The following is a 20,807-nucleotide window of genomic DNA, read 5'->3' as shown; positions in this document are numbered from 1 at the left end:
ATGGTTGGACAGACACACCTTTAATCCCAGCACTTGGGAGGCAGAGGCAGGCAGATCTCTGTGATTTCAAGGCCAGCCTGATCTATAGAGCAAGTTCCACGATAGCTAGGGCTTTTACATAGAGAAATTCTGTCTCTAAAAACCAAATATATATATTCAGAAAAATGTCCATTTTCTTTTTTCTTTCTTTTTCCTTTTTTCTTTTTTCTTTTTTCTTTTTTTTTTTGGTCTTTTTTGTTTGTTTTATTTTTTGGCTGTTGTTAAGTCTGGAGCATAGCCTCCAGCCCCTGGCATGGGAGTTGCATTAGTTTGGACTCCAAATCCCAGCATACTCCCATAGGGTATTTAAGTGGGTTTCCAAAGGAGAAACACGTGGATCCGGGTTTGCATGGGCTTTCCACTGTCCTGTCTCCCAGCCATGTGCTTGGCCACCTGAGAGCACCATACTTAATAAAACAATGGGCATTTTGATTTGGTTTGATTTGACCTAATTGGATTTCTTTGCGTCGGCAGAGCAGCCCCTTTTTATTATTTTTTCTTCACAGTTGTGTTTTATCTTTTGGGTCTTTGTTTGTTTGGTGGTAGGTTAGTTGGTTGGTTGTTTTGGTTTTTCAAGACAAGGTTTCTCTGTGTAACTCTGGTTGTCCTGGAACTTGTTCAGTAGAGCAGGCTGGTCTAGCAATTGATCTGCCTACCTCTGCCTTCTGAGTGCTGGGATTAAAGGCGTGTACCCCAGTACTACAAATTCCCATTTTCATGACATGAGATGAACCAGAAAAACAAAACAGACAGACAAACAATAAACCAGATAAAGGTTCCCTGGGTATTCAAAGGATATTTCACAATTCTTTCACACACAAATCCCTTTCAAATTTTATTTATTTATTTATTTATTTAACTTCCTAGTCTAATAAAGCTTGTCTCCATACAAATCTGAAGCCCAAGTACCTCATTCTAATCACTGGAAGCAGAAAAGGTCAGAAGGGCATTAGAGAACTCATACTCTGAGTTTAGGTGTTTGTGTAATTTTAATTCTGGGAAAGGTACAAGTCTGAGATCACTATAGTACTGCAGAATTATAGCCAGGCAGGTGTGGTGGTGCACACCTTTAATTCCAGCGCTTAGGAGGGAGAGGCTTTTCTCGACTCTCCTGTCAGACTCCTCCTTTGTTTTCGTTTGTTTGTTTGCTTGTTTTCTGGGGTTTTTTGTTTGTTTTTAACTAAGTATCTAAAGACTCAGGAGCCAGATACTGTGGTGAAAGCCTACTAGCTCAGAGAGACAGAGAAAGCACTCAATTGACCATCTTCCTCAGTGTCATCCCTGAAAGAACACTCTCCTATGCCTTCTGAAACAAAAGCTCCTCTAACCAGATATCCCTCCTTCTACTTCTTGTGTGCCTCTCTCTACAGTCTCCTGACTTGCTCTTATTCTCTGTGGATTTTTCCTTATCAACTAGTTGCTTGCTCCACATCTTGACCTATGGTTGAGTTTATTTAATCCTGTTTACAATATTCAAGCAGCAAAACTCTTGGATTAAAGGTGTGTGCTAGGGCTAAACCATACCACAGCTAGAAGCATGTTTTTCTAGGAAATAATGCAATCTCGGGGTTCACAGTGTTATCAAATATTCTACAACAACTCTTAGCTTCTTTCAACCTCTGTAAACTCAGAGATGAAATCCAGATAGGGTTGTATGTGCACATGTATGAGTACATGTGTGACTGTATTTTATGTACTTTACATGCATGTATGAAAATGTTTATGGATGTGACCTAGGTGTGTGCAAATGTGAGGGCCAGACATAATAATCTAAGTCTAGGCAGAAAGGAAGTTCTTTACTTCCTGCAACCATTATCACTTGAGACTCTGGCCATGGATAAATTTAAATGGAGCCTAGAGTCTCTGTAGTTTACCCCAAGACAATACCTGGCAGGCCGAGATTACCTGACCCCCAGCCAAGAACAGACCATTCAAAGAAATTTCCTGGCATTCCAAGCACTGTAGATAGAAACACCTGCCAGCACTAAAGCAGGACACCCCTAGACAAATGTCAGCCAATCAGGGTTCCTGAACCTCAGAGATCCCTCACCCCTTTTATGATTTTTTTAAAAATGTTGCAAGATCTCTGGTAGCAGTAGGCAGCAGTAATGCTGTAGGTCCCAAATGGTGGTAGCGGGCCATGTGGCAGCAGACAGCAGGCCCTGGGAACAGCCAGTCCCAGGCAGAGATGGCTGCCAATCCCAGAATGGTGGCCTGAGCAGTGGTGGTGGGCCATGTGGTGGCAGGCAATGGGCTCTGGGAGCAGCCAGTCCCAGGCAGAGATGGCTGCCGGTCCCCGAGCAGTGGCTTGTCCCAGTCAGGTAGACACATGGTGGGAGGGCGGGCAGGGGACAGAGACCATGGATAGACACAACATGCAGAGTTGCAGAGTGAGATTGAATATTTATTCAGGGGGTTATGGAGAGGGAAGGGAGAAGGGGAGGCAGAGAGAGAGAGAGAGAGAGAGAGAGAGAGAGAGAGAGAGAGAGAAGGGGGAAGCGGAGAAGTGGTGAGAGAGGCAGAAGCAAAGCTGCCTCTCCAAGAGGAAGATGGAAAAGAGAGTGAGCTCAGGCGGGAAGCTGAAGATCAGCCTGCCTCAGAGGATGGGGGAGGGAGTGGGCATGGCTTGTCTCTTAAAGAGACAGAAAACCATTACATTCCCATCTTTTTTTTTATAATAAAAAGTGAGCAGTTAGGCACCACAGGTTAAAGGAATTGGGCCGGCGGATTCTCAAGGCTGTTTTCTGCTTATTTGTGGGCATCATCTTTGGGGGGAACCTCAGAAGGCTGGATGCTGGCCATACCCTGGCATAGCTGGTCTCTTTGCTCCTGTCTGGTGTTTGTGGCATGGAAATGTCTGGTGTCTCTTATACCTGGTTAAGGTATTGGCAGAACAGAGGACAAAGTTAAATTAAGGGAAAAAATGTTTTTTAGGACCATGGAATTGAGGGGGATGTATCTGACCTGTTTAAGGTGGGTTCTTTAATTCAGCTCCCTGGAACTCACAAGAACTCCTTGGGTTTGTAAAAACAGAAGTTTTAGATGCATACATTGTATAATGACTGTGACATATTTTTGTACAATGAAAAGCATTTTTTATTTGGTGAGGTAACCTGGCAAAATCTCTCAGCCATCAAACTGTCAGAGATCTTTGAAAGGATAAGATTTTACTTGAGTTACTGATTAAAAAATAACAGAGAATTTACTTGGTTGGCACCCAGAGCTACTCTTTTAGGGTCCTCCATGGTCACTGAAGGTTGGATTTGCCTTTTGCTGTTTAGCACAGGGCCTGCCAGGCTCCAGAAGATCCTGTGGGCTAAGAAATATGTAGGAAGACAAGCCTACCTTGACCTGAGCAGCTAGGCTGTTGATTCCAGTGATTCTGTCCATGTCTGGAGGTCTTCAGTTTAGGTGAAAGGCAGTTTTGCCCAAAGGTCAGCATTCGGCAGTTGAAGTGAACTGTAGATGGATGCTATTCTGCAACTGCAGATGGACATTGTTTTGCGCCCATTTGGCTTCTGTCTTCTTGGAGGAAACAGATTGCTGCTGCTAGGAGTCAACCTGTCTCTTTTCGTTATAAAAAAATTTTTTTAATAGATAAATATCACATTCCCCAGATCTCTGAGCAGTTGAGGGCTGTTTATATTAGGTATAGCTGCAGTATAGAATCTGTCTGGAAGATTGGGTTAGGGTTCCGTCCAAGAGGAAGACGGAAAAGAGAGTGAGCTCAGGTGGGAAGCTGAAGATCAGCCTGCCTCAGCGGATGGGGGAGGGAGTGGGGATGGCTTGTCTTTTAAAGAGATAGAAAGCCATTACAACCCCCACCTTTACTATTATAAAAACCCAATTCTGCTCAAGAATTATGGTCAACAATTGACAGGCCAGTCTTTATGAAACTAATATTTTCTGCACAGCTAAAGAAGCAATCAGCCAGGTGAATAGGAAGCCCACAGAATGGGAGAGATCTTTGCCATTTATATATCTGACAGAGGTTAAATATCCAAAACATATAAGGAATTCAAAAACCAAAAAGTCAAAAAAATAACCATTCAAAAAAATGGACTGTCTAGGACCAGTCTCGACAAAAATACTTCTTACTAGGGTAGGGACATGGGAATTTTTGGAATATAAGTAAAGATTATGAAGACGCATAAAAATAATAAGACAGAAAACATTGAAAGTATCGGGAGGGCATTCCAGTGACTGAAATCCTGAAATTCACCAGCATTTATTTTTCTACAGCCTTTATACTCAAACGGGGAGGGGGGCAACCAAAGACTTTATTAACATGATACAAAGGATAACTCACCCAGTCAATGGTTTTACCACTCTGAAACACCAAATCATTAGCATTCTGTTGTCTAGGTAGCTAAGGTGCTCTAGATCACACATTCTGAAAACCACCCTTCCCTAGGTGACCTCATAGTCACAAACAAAGAAGCAGAAGTACATTTATGGAGGCAAAAAATGCAGGTCCATTTCCACATTGTCTGACAGTCAGAGAGTTTGGAGATTGACAAGTATAGTGGCATGTCCTAACTCAGAAGGTGATTGCTTGGTTCTTTTGAAATTAAGATAGCTCATTCTAACTCCACACCATCCTGACAGATGGCAGAATGTAGATGAATATAAATGGGTTAATTTAAGTTTTAAGAGCTAATTGGGAACACGCCCAAGCTTAGGTGAAGTTTTCCTAAATAATAATAGGTTTCCATGTTGTTATTCAGGGACTGGCAGTCCAATAAAAGTTCAACTACAACTATTGAAAATAATAACATAAGTATTATTAAAATCAAAAAGAAAAAAAAAAACATTGATACAAGACCCAGCCCAACCCAGAGAGACTTCCTCTAGGCTAGGGTGGGATCATCCTTCCCTGTCTTGTTGGGTCCAGAGGGGTCGCACAAAGATGAGAACACCACCAAGTCTAATAAACCAGAAGCAAACTTTATTCCAGAAACCAGATCCTAGGAAAACCAGAAGCAAACTTAAAAATAAAAAATAAAAATAAAACACCGCGGGGCACAGAAGCTTATCAGCTAGCTGAGACCACAGCCAGAGATGGTGTTTGTTAGGCTGTGGCAAAAGGCCGGTTTTTGACCCCACCTTTTATAGTTAGGACACCAAGCATTAGGTCTGGGTAAAGAAATTTTTACAACCTTGCCCTGACCCTTGGGTTGGTCAGCGGAGACCCTAAAGAGGGGAGTGAGTGCTAGTGTCAATGAGTAATTAGGCAGCCATCATGAAATATGCTTTAGGGGAGATTACAACGAAAGTCACTAATTGCGAGAAAACAGATATCTTTAGCAATTCATCAGAAAAGGGGCTGCTTGTAACACTAGAAGGTTAATAAATTAGGATTAACTGGTTCTTGGACTGAGAACTTAGAAGAAAAGTCTTTCACATTATTTTTAGGTAAATTTTCAGATATTGACTGCCATACTTTACAATCTCCATTATCAGAGCTCATTAATTAAACCTTTTTATTTATCCACTGTCTCCTGGTACCTCCGGGTGTAAACTGAGGTCATGCCTCTCCTCTGGTGGTGCCAGTTTCCCATAACAGAGACGGTGTCTGACCCAGAGGTCACATATCTCTGTCTCCTAAAGGTTAAACTCAGTTCACATCTACTGTTTATTAAGGATGGTCAGGACACTGCTCTTAATTTGTAGAGAGACACTCTGACCTTGTAAATAAAACAGCCAGTTGTAAAATGACCTACGCTTCCCAAGCATCTGAGAAAATAGCTCACTGTGAATGAATGATCCTTGATCTGCTGAGAAAGCTGCTGATAGTCTGTTCTCATTCTCCTAGACTTATAACTTTATATTTCTTTATTTTTACATTTTTATTTTCTTATGCCTGGACTCTTCAGTCTATTCAGTCACTGCTTCAGGACCACATTCAGTGAATGCTGACTTTGAATGCACTGTTCTCTAGTCCCAGCCGTTTGAGTCCTGGGACTTCAGGTATGAGCCATTGGGATTCAACTTTTAAAAGCTTAGGTTTTACTATTAATGTAATGGTTGTTCTGCCTCTTTAAGAGACAAGCCACGTCCCCTCCCTCCCCCATCCGCTGAGGCAGGCAGGTCTTACTTCCTGTCTGCAGCCTTAGTCTCTCTCTTCTCTCTCTCCCCATCTCCCGCTCTGGAAGAAGCAGCTTCTGCCTCTCCCCACTTCTCCCCTTCCTTCCTTCTCTCTCTCTGTTTGTCTCTCTCTCTCTCCCCTCTTCTCTCCTTTTCCCTTCCCCTCCATAATAAATGTCCACCTAATAAATGTCCAACTTCACTCTACATGGTGTGCCTATCTGTCTGTCTCTCACCCGCTGCTGCCACGTGGCTCGCCATCCAGGACCAGCTGCCTTTGGAGACCTGCCGCGTGGTCTCATGTGCCATCCTTGCCTGGGACTGGCTGCTCTCGGGACCCACTGCCCTCTACCTACCACCACTTGGGGACCTGCAGCGTTTCTGCTGCCTGCCACCGACGGTGATCCAGCAGCAGCTGGAGACTCACAGCACTTTTAATTTTTCCATTATATTGGTGCGGAGACTTGGGAGGCTCTCCCAGCCCAAGTTCCTCTCCTGGGGACAGGATCCTGAACTAGATTTTTTTTTTCCACAACCATGTGTTCCATATGTCTGAGTGAGATTTCTACAGTGTGATTTCTACTCACACCACCAGCTTCGATTGGTGAGTTTCCCCCATTTTGCTATGGTTGTTTCCCTTAGTTAAAATTGTGTTTAGACTGACCCGAGGTCAGTCTGCCCGCAGTAGCACTGCACATTCTGTGTGGTACATTTGACTGAGGGCCCAGGGTCCCTCAGATTCTTCTTTCTCTTTTTTTTTTCCATTTTTTTCTTTTTGTCCCTTGCCGTAAAAGATCACTCAGAGAGGCCTCTGGCCTCTGGCTTCTGAGTCATCCCGACCCGATCCAGCCAGGCCACAGCACCCCACCTGGGGTCAGGGGATGCCCAGCCACGGGTCCTGTGGCATTTGTGCCGATTTGCACCCCACCTATAGAGGGAGACATCCCGTTATAGGCCTTGTGGTGCAGGGCCCGTGTCTACTCCTGCTCCTGGGGTTCATCTTGAGGACATTCTGTTTGTTCCTGTGCTCCCTCTGCCCCGCCTGGTGATTAGCTGTAGGGCATTGTTTACTCCATCTTGGGTATGACAATTTCCTACCTGCCTGGGGGGAATTCCTTGTGCAGCAGCTAGGTATATAAGGATTTCCACAAAGTTGAATAAACTTGCCCAGCTTGCATACGGTACAGTGGCATGAACTGTACTGAGGGGGTAACACAGAATCGGGTGTTACACTGTGGTGTCACCATTTCACGGGTTTTCACAATTTCATCTGTGGGTAACAAGACATCCATGTCCGTCCCCCCAGGGAAGGATGCCTTTTAGAGGCCCTAAAATCCCAGGCCTTAATGCCCTACTTCTTCAGCTCCCACCGTCACTTGTCAGTGTCTCACCAGCTTCACTTTTATGTGAGCTTTCTGACTACTCGTCAGCAGGAGCTTTCTGACTGCTGTCAGCACACAGGCAAATGGACCCTGCCACGGTTACTGCTGCCAACAAGATTGGTTGAATCCACGAGACGACCCTTTTCAATTCCAGTCTTTTGCTCCCCTCTGCGGCTTGTGGCATGGCGGCTCAGCCACAGGGCGGATCACACCTCTAGGCCTCTCTTATTAAGCTTAAAATCCCTGCAACTCAAAAATTGTGGCTTTTTCATACAACACGTGACCATTTTGACTGGGGTCAGGTGACTTCATCGCCATTTTGGCTGAGAGCCAGGTCAGGTGACCAAGTTCTGCCATCTTTATTGAGGTGTTTCCTGCCTGGTTCCCCAGTGTTAACTCTGTTACATGGATGACCTTACGGCCATCTTAACTGAGAGCCATGTCAGGTGACCAGGTTCTTCCATCGTTACTGAAGTATACCCTGTCTTGTCTCCCCATTTACTTATGTTTTTTTTTATTTCACTAAATTCCTCTTGTTGACTCTGTTGCATGTGTGTTTTGCGCAGTGGCATGCCTTTGGTAGGGCCCACCAAGAGCATCCACCTTCCAAAATTTCTATTCACTCTCTGTGTGTTGATACATGTAACTTAAATACACCTATGCTTAATGTTATATTTGTTCATTGCATCTCATTTCAGACTACAAAAACAATAAGTCTCATGTTTTAAACTGGTATGTACTTTTAAGTCTCTTACAAAAATATATTTAATCCAACCCTCATTTAAAATATATTAAGCTGTTCTCTACTATTGTCAGTTCTGGTGTTAACTTTCTATTGTAAACAGTTTTTTCTTCTTTTTGTCTTTTTATGAGTGAAAATCTTACCTGTTAGGTTGAGAGCCAGTACAGTCGAGCTCAGACCCAGCTCTCCAGGCAGATTCTATACTGCTGTTATAACTGATAAACAGCCCTCAACTGCTCAGAGATCCAGGGAATATGGCATTTAAATATTTAATTATTTAAAAACTTTTCATAACAAAAAGAGACAGGTTGGCTCCTAGCAGCAGCACTCTATTTCCTCCAAAGAATACAGAAAACAAATGGGCACACAACAGCCGTCCATCTGCAATTTGTTTCAACTGTCAAGCACTGACCACTGGGAAAACTGCCTTTCATCTCAGCTGAAGATCTCCAGACATGGACAGAATCACTGGAATCGACAGCCTCGCTGCTCAGGTCAAGGTAGGCCTGTCTTTTTATAGATTTCTTAGCCTACAGGATCTTCTGGAGCCTGGCAGGCCCAGTGCTAAACAGCAAAAGGCAAATGCAACCTTCAGCGACCATGGAGGACCCTAAAAGAGTAGCTCTGGGTGCCAACCAAGTAAATTATCTGTCTTTTTAATCAGTAACTCAAGTAAAATTTTATCCTTCTCAAAGATCTCTGATGCAGTCTGACAGCTGAGAGGTTTTGTCAGTTTAAAAGGACAACCTCACCAAACAAATTTCAGTAAAATACAAATACAAGACCTTCAAATTATAAAGGCGTGAGGACAAATACAAGTTATCAAACTTCTCTCTCAGGCTGCCTTCCATAATCTTAAAGATACTTTTCATTGTACAAAAATATCTGTCACATTCATTCTGAAATAAATATGCTACTGTTTATACAATGTATGTGTCTAAAACTTCTGCTTTCACAAACCCAAAGAATTCTTGAGTTCCAGGGAGCCAAATTGAAGGATCCACCTTAAAAACCTTCAATTCCTTGGTCCTAATTTTTTTCCCTAAACTTAACTTTGTTCTCTGTTCTGCCAATACCTTAAAGGTGTAAGTGACACCAGATATTTCCATACTACAAACACTAGACAGGAGCAAAGAGATCAACTATGCCAGGATGTGACCAGCACCCAGCCTTCTCAGGTTCTCCCCAAAGACGACACCCACAAGTAAGCAGGAAGTAGCCTTGAGAATCTGCCGTCCCAATTCCTTTAACCTGTGGTGCCTAACCTCCTGCCTTTTTAATATATATATATATATTATATATATATTTATATATATATATATGGGAATGCAATGGTTTTCTGTCTCTTTAAGAGACAAGCCACACCCTTACCTTTCCCATCCGCTGAGGCAGGCAGGACTTCCTTCCTGCTTGCAGCCTTAGTCTCTCTCTCTCTCTCTCTCTCTCTCTCTCTCTCCCCATCTCCCGCTCTGGAAGAAGCAGTTTCTGTCTCTCCCCACTTCTCCCCTACCTCCCTTCTCTCTCTCCCTTCTTCCCCTTTTCCCCATACCCTCCACAACCCACCTAATAAATATCCAACTTCACTCTGCATGGTGTGCCTATCTGTCTGTCTCTCACCCACCTGCTGCTGCCACATGGCTCACCGACAGGGACCAGCCACCTTTAGAGACCGCTGCTCTCCTGACCCGATACCCCCTGTCTGCCGAACTTTGCCTTTGGACCACTGTAGTGAGCTGCTTTGTGCCGCACCTTAAATATGGCGTGGGCCTCTACACTCCACCCCTGGGTGGAATGTGCTTTCAGTTGTGAATAACTCCATACATGGCTAAAGCTAAGGATCTGGCTTGTTTCTGTGTACCTGGGCCTATCTGTATTTCCCACGTGGCTTGCTGGAGTTGGCTACCCAGGGGCTATTTTAGATGTGGGCTGGCTTTCCCCGGGGTCAGAAGATTATTCAAGGTTTCCTTATTAAACTGCAATTGAGAAGAATCCGGTGTCGCATTTTCTTTGCTGGCCAAAGCTACGCAACAGACCACTTCAAACCTGATTTTTTTTAATGCAGAATGAATCCATAGTCCCTCATTTTTTGTGGAAACAAAAGCAAAACCTCTTCTCCAAAGTAGCATATCTTTTGACTTACATTTTAAAGTCAAAGCATTTTTCAATAAATATATGATTAATCCAGCAGCATTTATAATCAAATGTCTTTTAGCAGCTTTTGCTCCTTCCTCAGCCATCAATTTAAAGACAAGACAATAATATACAGTATCCAGACTCTCTATGTATTTTTCATCTTTACATGGCTTTATTTTAACCTCTATTTCTTTTATTTTCCTTTTTAATTGTGGCTTTTTGAGACAGGGCTTCTCTGTATCTTTGGCTGTCCTGGAATTCACTCTGTAAACCAGGTTGTCCTTGAACTCACAGAGATCTGTCTGTCTTTGCCTCCCAAGTGTTGGGATTAAAAGTGTGTGCCCACACACCCAACTACTCTTTCTTTCCTACATATTTTTTTTAATGTGAAAAGTAGTAGCTTTTATTGTGCAAGAAACAACTTTATGCAATAATTTACATTTCTACACATGGAAAGTTGCTGAGTAGCTAATAAAATAGCTACTGTATACATACATTAAAAAATTAACTTCACTGCATAGACAAGCTTCTTACTGATCTTAGCACCACAGAATAGGAATAAAAACTTCTGGAAAAGAGACAAATGTAATAAAGTCCTATGGTGAATGATTGAAGCTCGACTGTTCACTTCACTAATCTTACAACTTTCCTACATCTGCCTATGTAACCCTACTTCCTAAAGAATGAAAACCTTGTGCAATGGTTCTGAAAACAACCAACAAAATCCAACAAAACTCCTAACATTACAGAGAATGATTTTGAGATCGTATTATGAAAATAAAAGTTTTCTCAAGCTGATCAGCTGAAGGACGGATATCAACATTCTCACTTCTCTAGGAGTGATTCTAGCTCTTATTGTAAAGAACTAAGCTGCTCTTTTTCTCGTCTTCCTTTTGTTTGAGTTCATCCAGAACTGCTTGAAACCTGTGAGAGCCAAGTTTTCTACTTTGATGATGAGATCCTCCTGGTCCTTTGCCCTTCATGTTTTCAATCTGTTTCTGAATTCCCATAACCAACGAATGGGTTTCTTTATCTCCTCTGTGTTGTTCATCTGACTCACTGAGCTTGTCTTGTAACTGACTCTCCAGATCTTCCTCATCTTCACTATTGCTGCTGAGGTCATTGAATATCTCTCGAAGTTCATTATGTTCTAGTGAGTCATGGCAACCGCTTCACTTCTTTTTAGTTTTTCAAGACAGGGTTTCTCTGTAGCTTTAGACCCCGTCCTGGAACTAGCTCTATAGATCAGACTGGCCTTGAACTCACAGAGATCTGCCAACCTCTGCCTCCTGAGTGCTGGGATTAAAGGCATGCACCACCACCACTCAGCTAAATGTATGGTTTTTGTTTGTTTGTTTGTTTGTTGTTTTGAGACAAGGTTTCTCTGTATATCTTTGGCTGTCCTGGAAGTCATCCTGTAAACCAGGCTGACCTCAAACTCAGTGATCCACCTGCCTCTGCCTCCTGAGTGCTGGGATTAAAGGCATGCGCCACCATCATCCAGCCTGCTTTACTTCTTTTTCCACATTGGGAGATTCAATATACTTCTTTGCTGTCTTCCAGAACCTTCTCTTTCTGACATATTTTAGAAGTAGAGTAATTCCATGGTTCCAAACTTTTTCTCTTTTTTCTTATCTTTTTTTCTTGCTTGCTTTGAGAGCAGTTCAACTGGCTCCTCCAGAGGAGGGTATAGGTCACCATCTACTGTGGATACAAGCATCTGGCAGATATCCGCTGTCTTGTAAAAGTTTTTTTTAATCAATGGCTTTCAAGCTTTCCATATCATGAGGCAAATCTACCAATTTTGAGGCCAAGGAAACTCGATCCACTCTGACAATTCCATGACACCCATCAGGGTTTAACTCAATGGTCGGTCTGTCCTCCTACCTATATTTTTATACACAGTGTAAATTTGGTTTAGAGGAAACCCAGAAAACCATGGTACCTCATGAATCAGGTGTTTGCACCTGATGCTGTATTGTCAGAAGCTTCTATCAGTTTGTTTTGAGATATGGAAATCTACTAGCTAAAATGTAAATATAGGAAGAAATAAAGATGCAGAGAGGATGGCACTTTAGTTCACTGGAACTGAGCACCCTGCAACCTCAGAGGCTAAATTCATTCTCTATGTGTCTCTGAGTCTTCATTTCATGGATTCATGTGAAGTCACATACCTGCGCTGAAATATTTTTGACAAGGGCAAGCTAGAAATAATGAAAATCTTTTTTTTTTCTGCGTCCTTTCCTGTGGGCTGCTACCAGAAGGTATGGTACAGATTTAAAATTCATCTTCTGCCAGTCAGCGGTGGCGCATGCCTTTAATCCCAGCACTTAGGAGGTAGAGGCAGGAGGATCTCTGTGAGTTGGAGGCGAGCCTGGTCTAAAGAACTAATTCCAGGACAGCCAGGACTGTTACACAGGAAAACCCTGTGTCGAAAATCAAAAAAAAAAAAAAAAAGACAGGATTTATCTTACCCTAGTAACCATAGATGCACCGTAAACCAACCCCCCAGAGCCATCTGTTCATGGAAATGTTCTATTTCCATTGTTCCAGGACCCATTTTCCTTAACTGCCTGACCCCGTTTTTGTAAACATGTTTACATTCAAAAGCCGCTCTCTATGGTTTTGTCCTACAAAAAGGGCCTGTTGGGTCTCTGAGTAGGCCTGCAGGCGTAATAAAGATGAATTCTCCACAGCATGAGAGTGAAAGACCCATACAACAGGGCTCACATGGAGGGGCTTTTTATTAGGGGAAAGGGAATGGGAAAAAGGGGAGGGGGAGACCAGCCTTTAATGACAGGAGTAGCAGAAGAGAAGAAAAGAGGGGGTAGAGAGGAAGAGGGGAAGATAGAGAGGGAGGGAGGAGGAAAGGGAGAGGGGGGCAGGTGGGAGATGAGCAAGGCACACCTTTTAAAAAGGGAACACAGTAAATGTGCACAGGAGATGCTCTTAGTGGCTGCAGCTGAGGACGCATCCTGTCAGGACCCTAAGGGCAGGCCAGTGCAGGTGCCTGAGTACTAACACTCCTCCTGTGGTTTAGCCTCAAAGGTCTGATTTGTAATATATGGAAATGTTGTCTCTTAAGGAAAAAGGAGTAAGAAGGAGGAGGAGAAGAAATAAAATTACCTTAAATTGAGCAAGACCAGAAGTGTACTCTTAACAGCATAAATGTTTAGAAACGAGCTGACCCCTCTATGAACATATATGTCACTACTGTGCTCTCCTTGCCTGCTGAAATTAATCTTCACTCTTCCTGGCTGTGCTTAATTTGGCTCTGCATACACAAAGATGGGAACCCACTGCATTCAGTTACAGTACTAATGTTGACACGAAACTACAGCTTTCACCTCAAATGGGGTTAAAATTTGTTCTGGACGCTGGGTAATGGTGAAGCACACCTTTAATCCCAGCACTCAGGAGGCAGAGATAGGCAGATCTCTGTGAGTTCGAGCCCAGCCTGGTCTACAAAGCGAGTTCCAAAACAGACTCCAATGCTACAAGCAAATGAAATGAGAAACAAACAAAAAGTTTATTCTGGAGCTAAATTTGAGTGATCATAGCTTGCTGCAGGAGCTCCTTCCGCTCCTTCAGCCAATAGCCGCTGAGATACCAGCCCATTGGGGCGTGGTCTCTTTCTCTTTAAAAAAGCAGTGGCTGTCCTCCACTCTCTCTCTGGCTTCCGGCTCCATTTCCAGCCCTGGACTTCTTTCCTGTTCGCACAGAGGGGCTGTTGTTTGGGACGGTAATCTGTAAATTTTTTCCCCTTTGAATAAATAACCATTCTATTAATCATAATTCTAAACTGGCATGGGATTGTTTGTGACTTACGCCTTCATCTGGCGCCCCACGTTTGGTTGTAGAACCCCCTTTTCCCCCCCACTCAACTGCTTGCTGCCAGCTCAGCTAGTCACGAGCCCTCCCTCAGCTACGGCCTGTGCCCTGTGTGTGGAGCCAGCAGTTCAATTAAACCCCATGCCTCCCGAGCTCCACAGGCTTGGCACAGTCTCTGCCTGCATGGTTTGCTCTTTTCTGAGTTGTTTTTAAATCTCCCTTGCAAGTGCGGCACTTGAGTGGTATGAATCAGAAACAAGTGGTTGCCAAAAGCTGCAACCCCTCGGGGCAACTCGGTCACGTGGAGGTATACGCGGCTTCCGGGTTGCTCTTCTCTACCCCTGGATTCTGGGTTTCTGGTTCCGTGTACAGAATTGATTTAATTACATTTTCTTTGTTGAGCAACTTATATTTCCTAGTTTTTAACAAATACTAAGGCGGACACTGAAACAGGACCCCATTTCCATCACCTTTGCAGTGGTTCTAGTCGCGACTTGGCAACAGCGCTGCCTACTAGACAAGAGGTAATATGGCAGTTTTTGTATCCAATGCCAATTTTACTGTTTTCTTTATTAATACAATGGATTATGTCATGCAAGGTTTATATGACTATGGGGATACATTAATTTACTTGTTACTAGGTTTCAGTTTTCTTTTCAATATTTTATCATTAAGGAAGATACGATTTTTATGGACTAATAATGAACAACTAGTTGAAAGGATTAAAATTATTGAAAATCAGGGGTTATCTGAACAAGTGGATATTATGATAGACAAAATTGACTCCATATCCAAGGGTACTAGAAAGTTACCTGAAAGGGTTCAGGCTATTGAATTTGACGTTCAGACGTTACCACAAAGTTTGGATAAGGTAACAGATAGACTGTACCTCCAGAATGGGAATCAAAAAACTGATTCCTTAGTGAAATTCCTAGAAACACGGGTAGGTCAGGAGATCCAGGACTTAAGAGAGACAATGATAAAAAGATTAGAAATGATTGAAGAAATTATTGGAGCTGGTGAACAGAGTAAGAAGGCACAAGGACAGGATACAATGCCACCACCAGCTGTTAGAACTGGCTTACCCAGGGTTCTAACGACATACCCTGTAATTTATTCTGACAAAGGGTCAACGTCTAAAGGCTCAAAGGGACCATGTAATGATGAATTACATGTGGAGAATGAGTCAAAAAATTCAGTAGGACAGAGTAAACATATATTTTGGCAGACTGCTATTAACGATCAAAGACCAAAGCTAAGAGTCTGTAAAAATGGCATTTTTATTGAAGGTTTATTAGACACAGGTGCGGATGTAAGTATCATTACTCCAGAATCTTGGCATCTGAATTGGCCTCTTCAAAAGGTAGATGTTCAGTTCCTGGGAATTGGAACCCTATCTCGTGTAAAACAAAGCACAAGATGGGTGGAATGCATAGGACCTGAAGGGCAAATAGGAAGACTAAGGCCATATATAGCCAATATTGCAATAAATTTATGGGGCCGTGACCTGCTACAGCAATGGAATACCCAGACTAACATTCCTGCAGTTCCAGAAACTCACAGTTCTGGGAAGGATATAATGAGGTATTATGGAAAAAGATCACCAGCCATTCATGTTGTACAAGAACATACAGCCAATAGCAAACCTTTAGAGGTACCAACAGCCCTACCTTTAAAATGGCTAACTGAGAAGCCAATATGGATCAAGCAGTGGCCTCTAACTGAAGATAAATTACAGGCTTTGGAACAGCTGGTACAAGAGCAACTAGATGTCAACCATATTGAAGAATCAACCAGCCCCTGGAATTCTCCTGTGTTTGTTGTAAAAAAGAAATCTGGTAAACAGAGAATGGTGACAGATCTAAGAGCTGTCAACAAGGTAATTCAACCTATGGGTCCACTACAATCTGGAATTCCTGTGCCTTCTCTATTACCAAGAGGATGGCCTCTTATAGTTATTGATTTGAAAGATTGCTTTTTCACTATCCCTTTGCAAGAAAAGGATAGAGAAAAATTTGCCTCCACAGTGCCTACTTATAATAATTCTCAGCCTACTAGGAGATATCAATGGACTGTCCTCCCACAGGGGATGCTCAATAGTCCCACATTGTGCCAATATTTTGTTAATAAGCCATTGGAAATAATTCATAAGCAATTTCCCAAGTCCATAATTTATCATTACATGGATGACATTTTATTATCTGATTCAAATAAAGATACTTTGGAAAGTATGTTTGAAGAAGTAAAGAAAGTCTTGCCTAGCTGGGGATTACAAATTGCCCCTGAAAAGATTCAAAGAGGAGATTCTATTAATTACCTAGGTTACAGAAGAGGGTTAGAGAAAATTCGAATGCAAAAGGCACAAATTAGGAGAGACCGGTTACAGACTCTTAATGACTTTCAAAGATTGTTAGGAGACATTTCCAGTTTATGACCAGCTGTTGGGATAACACCTGATCTAATAATTCATTTTAACAAAACCTTAGATGGTGATAAAGATTTGAATAGTCCCAGAAAATTGACAGTTGAAACAGAAAAGGAACTGACAATGATTGAGGAAAAATTACAGGAGGCACATGTGGATAGGGTGAACCCGAATCTTAGTTCCATCCTAGTCATACTGCCTTCCAGAATTTCTCCTACAGGGATTTTAATGCAGAGGGAAGATATTATTTTAGAGTGGATATTTATACCTCATAAACCAAGTAAAAAATTAAAAACTTATGTAGAAAAAGTCTCTGAATTAATTATAAAAGAAAGTTATGGGAAGATAATGGACCCTGGCAAAGAGCTTGTGCTATTTTTTTTTTTTGGAGAAATAAACAGCAACTATCCCAAAAGTGATAGACTTAACCTCATAAAGAGAACTTCTTGGATTCTTCCTAGAATTGTACATGATGTTCCAATAACTGGAGCCCAGACATTTTATACTGATGCAAATAAATCAGGGAAAGCAGGTTATAAATCGGGAGAATTGAGTAAGGTGGAAAAAAGCCCTTATAATTCTGTCCAGAATGCAGAATTATATGCCATTCTTTTTTTTTTTAAAATTTATTTATTACATATACAATATTCTGTCTGTGTGTATGTCTGCAGGCCAGAAGAGGGCACCAGACCTCATTAGAGATGGTTGTGAGCCACCATGTGGTTGCTGGGAATTGAACTCAGGACCTTTGGAAGAGCAGGCAATGCTCTTAACCACTGAGCCATCTCTCCAGCCCCCTATATGCCATTCTTATAGTGCTAAGGAATTTTAAAGAACCTCTTACTATAATTACAGATTCCCAATATGCAGAAAGAGTTATCTTGCATATTGAAACCGCTGAATTCATACCAGATTACACTGAATTGACTTTAATGTTTATCCAGGTACAGGACATAATTAGAAATAGGCTTTATCCAATGTATATAACACACATCCAGTCCCATACTGGTCTGCCTGGCCCTCTAGCACAAGGTAACGCTGAAATTGACCATTGTTGATTGGAAGCGTGTTGCAGGCCTCAGAATTTCATAAAAACATCACATCAATAGTAAAGGCTTAAAGAAAGAGTTTTCCATTACATGGCAACAAGCTAAGGACATTATAGAGATGTCCTACTTGTTCTTTCTACAATCAAACACTGTTGCCTGCAGGGAATAACCCAAAGGGTACTCAAAGGAATGAAATCTGGCAGATGGATGTGTTCCACTTTATGGAATTTGGTAAATTAAAATATGTACACCACACCATAGACATATATTCAGGTTTTCAATGGGCAACTGCCCTGAGCTCAGAAAAGGCTGATTTGGTAATCACACATTTATTGGAAGTTATGGCCATCATGGGTATACCTGCACAAATAAAGACAGCATATAAATAAAGACAAATAAATGGTCCAGCATATGTATCTAAGAAAATGAAATGCTTTTTTTGCTTATTATAAAATAAAACACATTACAGGTATAACAAATAATCCTACAGGTCAGGCAGTTATAGAAAGATCAAATCGTACTATAAAGGATATGATGAACAAACAGAAAGTGGCGAAAGATACCCCCAGAAATAGATTGCATAATGTTTTATTATCCTTGAATTTTCTTAATGCTAATGAGAAAGGAACAACAGCAGCAGAGAGGCATTGGATAATGGAAAAAACTTCTGAACTAAACCAACCTGTTTATTTCAAAGACGTGCTGACCTCTCAATGGAAGCTAGGAGATGTGCTACGTTGGGGAAGGGGTTTTACTCTTGTTTCCACAGGAGAAGAAAAATTGTGGATACTATCAAAATTAATAAAGGTTCGATTTGAAGAGGAGAAACCTCTTGGAAAGGAGAAATGACAGCTCATCTACAATGATGATATTCATACAGGATGGTAAGAAAAACATATAGAATGGAGGCAGGGTTCTGTTCTTATCTCCACAGGAAAACACTCATCTTTGAAAAATTCAAGGGACCCTGGATATTTGAATACTGACAGATGGAAAATAATGGCCCAATAGGGACTATCAAGAAAACTGAATAGGTTCTGTAAGTAAAATATACTAAATCATATTTCTAAATTTATAGAGCTGGTTTTGGAGTTGGACTCTGGCTCAGTCCCTCTCTAATTCCAAGCCTGTTGTTAAAAGAAAAACCCAGAGTTTCTGAAGTTTCTGTCTCATGACAAGAGCCATGATATGGGACAGAAAGAAATATGAGTTTAGAAAACATCTTTACTTTTCTTCATATCTATCATACCTTTCATTAAATATATCTATTATGCCTTTCATTGAATATATGTATGTCTGTATATGTCTATATGAATACTGTTTAAGTTTTCCACAATGAACAATGAGTTTTTCCTGCAGTGACATTTGAAGTTTCCAGGAAAAAGATGGGGCCCCATAACAACAACTCCACCCGGTTGATATGACGTCATGATACTGATAGCGCTACTACAAGACCTGTTTTGGGTACCAGCTGCACAAGACGATTCCAACGTGGTTAGCTGAAATGGTGCACATCTTGTACAACATTCTGGCCAGACCTCCACAAAATACTCAGAGACTATTTGCAATTTTAAAAGACATTGATCTTGAAATTTAACCATCATTTTACTTTCATAGGATCCCCCAGAAAGAACGTCACCCCCATGACAGCTGGAAGTAATTCTAGAGAATGACGTACCTTCTCCCAGTAAAGTTGGTCCTTGGGTTTAGGTATATCATTTAGGGGTTGGTTATAATTAGTATACAGTTGAGGGTTGGGGGAGGAATTTTATAAGCGCAGGAATCTTTAAAAAAAAAAAAGAGGGATAATTGGATTATGGGATAATAGATTTGTACTTGTGAGATTGTTTTTAGACAAATATATTGGTATCGATTCTTATATATTGATAGTTAAATTATGTTGACTATTGTATGTATGCATGCTTCTACCTCTGTTTAAAATATTTTTATGTATTGATATATGTATATTTACCATATTGCATTGTACACTTCTACCTCTTATTAAGATACTTATATATTGTTTATGTATTTATATATATATTTAACATATTGCAAAGTGTACTTGCACATTGTTTATATTTGGAGGTCATATTGTCCTCATTTATTGGATAGTTGTTTATTGTCTCAGTCTTTAAGTTAGATAGGTATTGAGAATTATATAGATCAATAGTCATCTAAGTTTGTCATTTATAATTAGACTAATCAGGTTCTTTAGATACATAGATTATATTCAGTATAGATAGATAATCTTCAACCTCTTCAAAGAGCTGTAGAAAATGGCCTTTAATCTAACTCAGAGTTCTGTGGTAGTGAGACACAATCGCTCCTGGCAACACCAATCTATTCCCGAGAGAATGTTGAGCACCAAAGACAATCTACCTGGAGCCTTTCTTCTTGGCAGAACTGGCCTTTGGGTAAAGAAATGCCCATACCTCAACTACTGACAGAGTTACAGAATATCCGTAAATGGATAAAACAGGACTGTCATATCCTGCCAAGACAGGGTAAGATAGTTTTGAAAAGTTTCTTGCCTTTGAAAATGGTATGTCAGTTTTGTCAGGCCTTAGCCAAAGTTGGTCGCTTCAACGCTGCAAACGTGACTTTGGGTGTTTGCCCAGGTAGCAAGTTGTCTATGTGATTTGTTACATGTTCTGGAAGTTGTTTGATTGCACTTCCTAATTACTCAGGTAACATTATTTCCCTTCTCAGATCTTTGATGGGATTGAAGATTATATAAATGTAGTTACTTTCTTCTCATGATTTGGCCAAGTTATTTGTTAAACAAGACTTAAGCTAGTTAGAATAGGATATTTGTATTTATTGTATATAATTTCGTAGGTTTGTACTTATTGTATATAATTTCGTAGTAGGCTTAGAACTCTCTTACTTAAACAAAAGGGGGAGATGCTGCGGGAGCTCCTTCCGCTCCTTCAGCCAATAGCCGCTGAGATATTGGGGCATGGTCTCTCTCTCTTTAAAAAAGCAGTGGCTGTCCTCCACTCTCTCTCTGGCTTCCAGCTCTTTTCCGGCTCCTAGACTCCTTTCCTGTTCGCGCAGAGGGGCTGTTGTCTGGGATGGTAATCTGTAAGTTTTTTCCCCTTGAATAAATAACCATTCTA

General features: G+C 41.4%; 1 pseudogene; it reads right to left on the bottom strand.

Moving 5' to 3' along the window:
* Positions 1-11,208: 11,208 nt before the first annotated feature.
* On the bottom strand, positions 11,209-12,869 carry LOC125392210 (transcription initiation factor TFIID subunit 7-like; annotated as a pseudogene).
* Positions 12,870-20,807: the final 7,938 nt, after the last annotated feature.

This window comes from Myodes glareolus, chromosome 1, assembly GCF_982192425.1.
Source record: "Myodes glareolus chromosome 1, mMyoGla1.1, whole genome shotgun sequence".
NCBI lineage: Eukaryota > Metazoa > Chordata > Mammalia > Rodentia > Cricetidae > Myodes > Myodes glareolus.
This window is presented reverse-complemented; position numbering and strand designations above follow the sequence as displayed.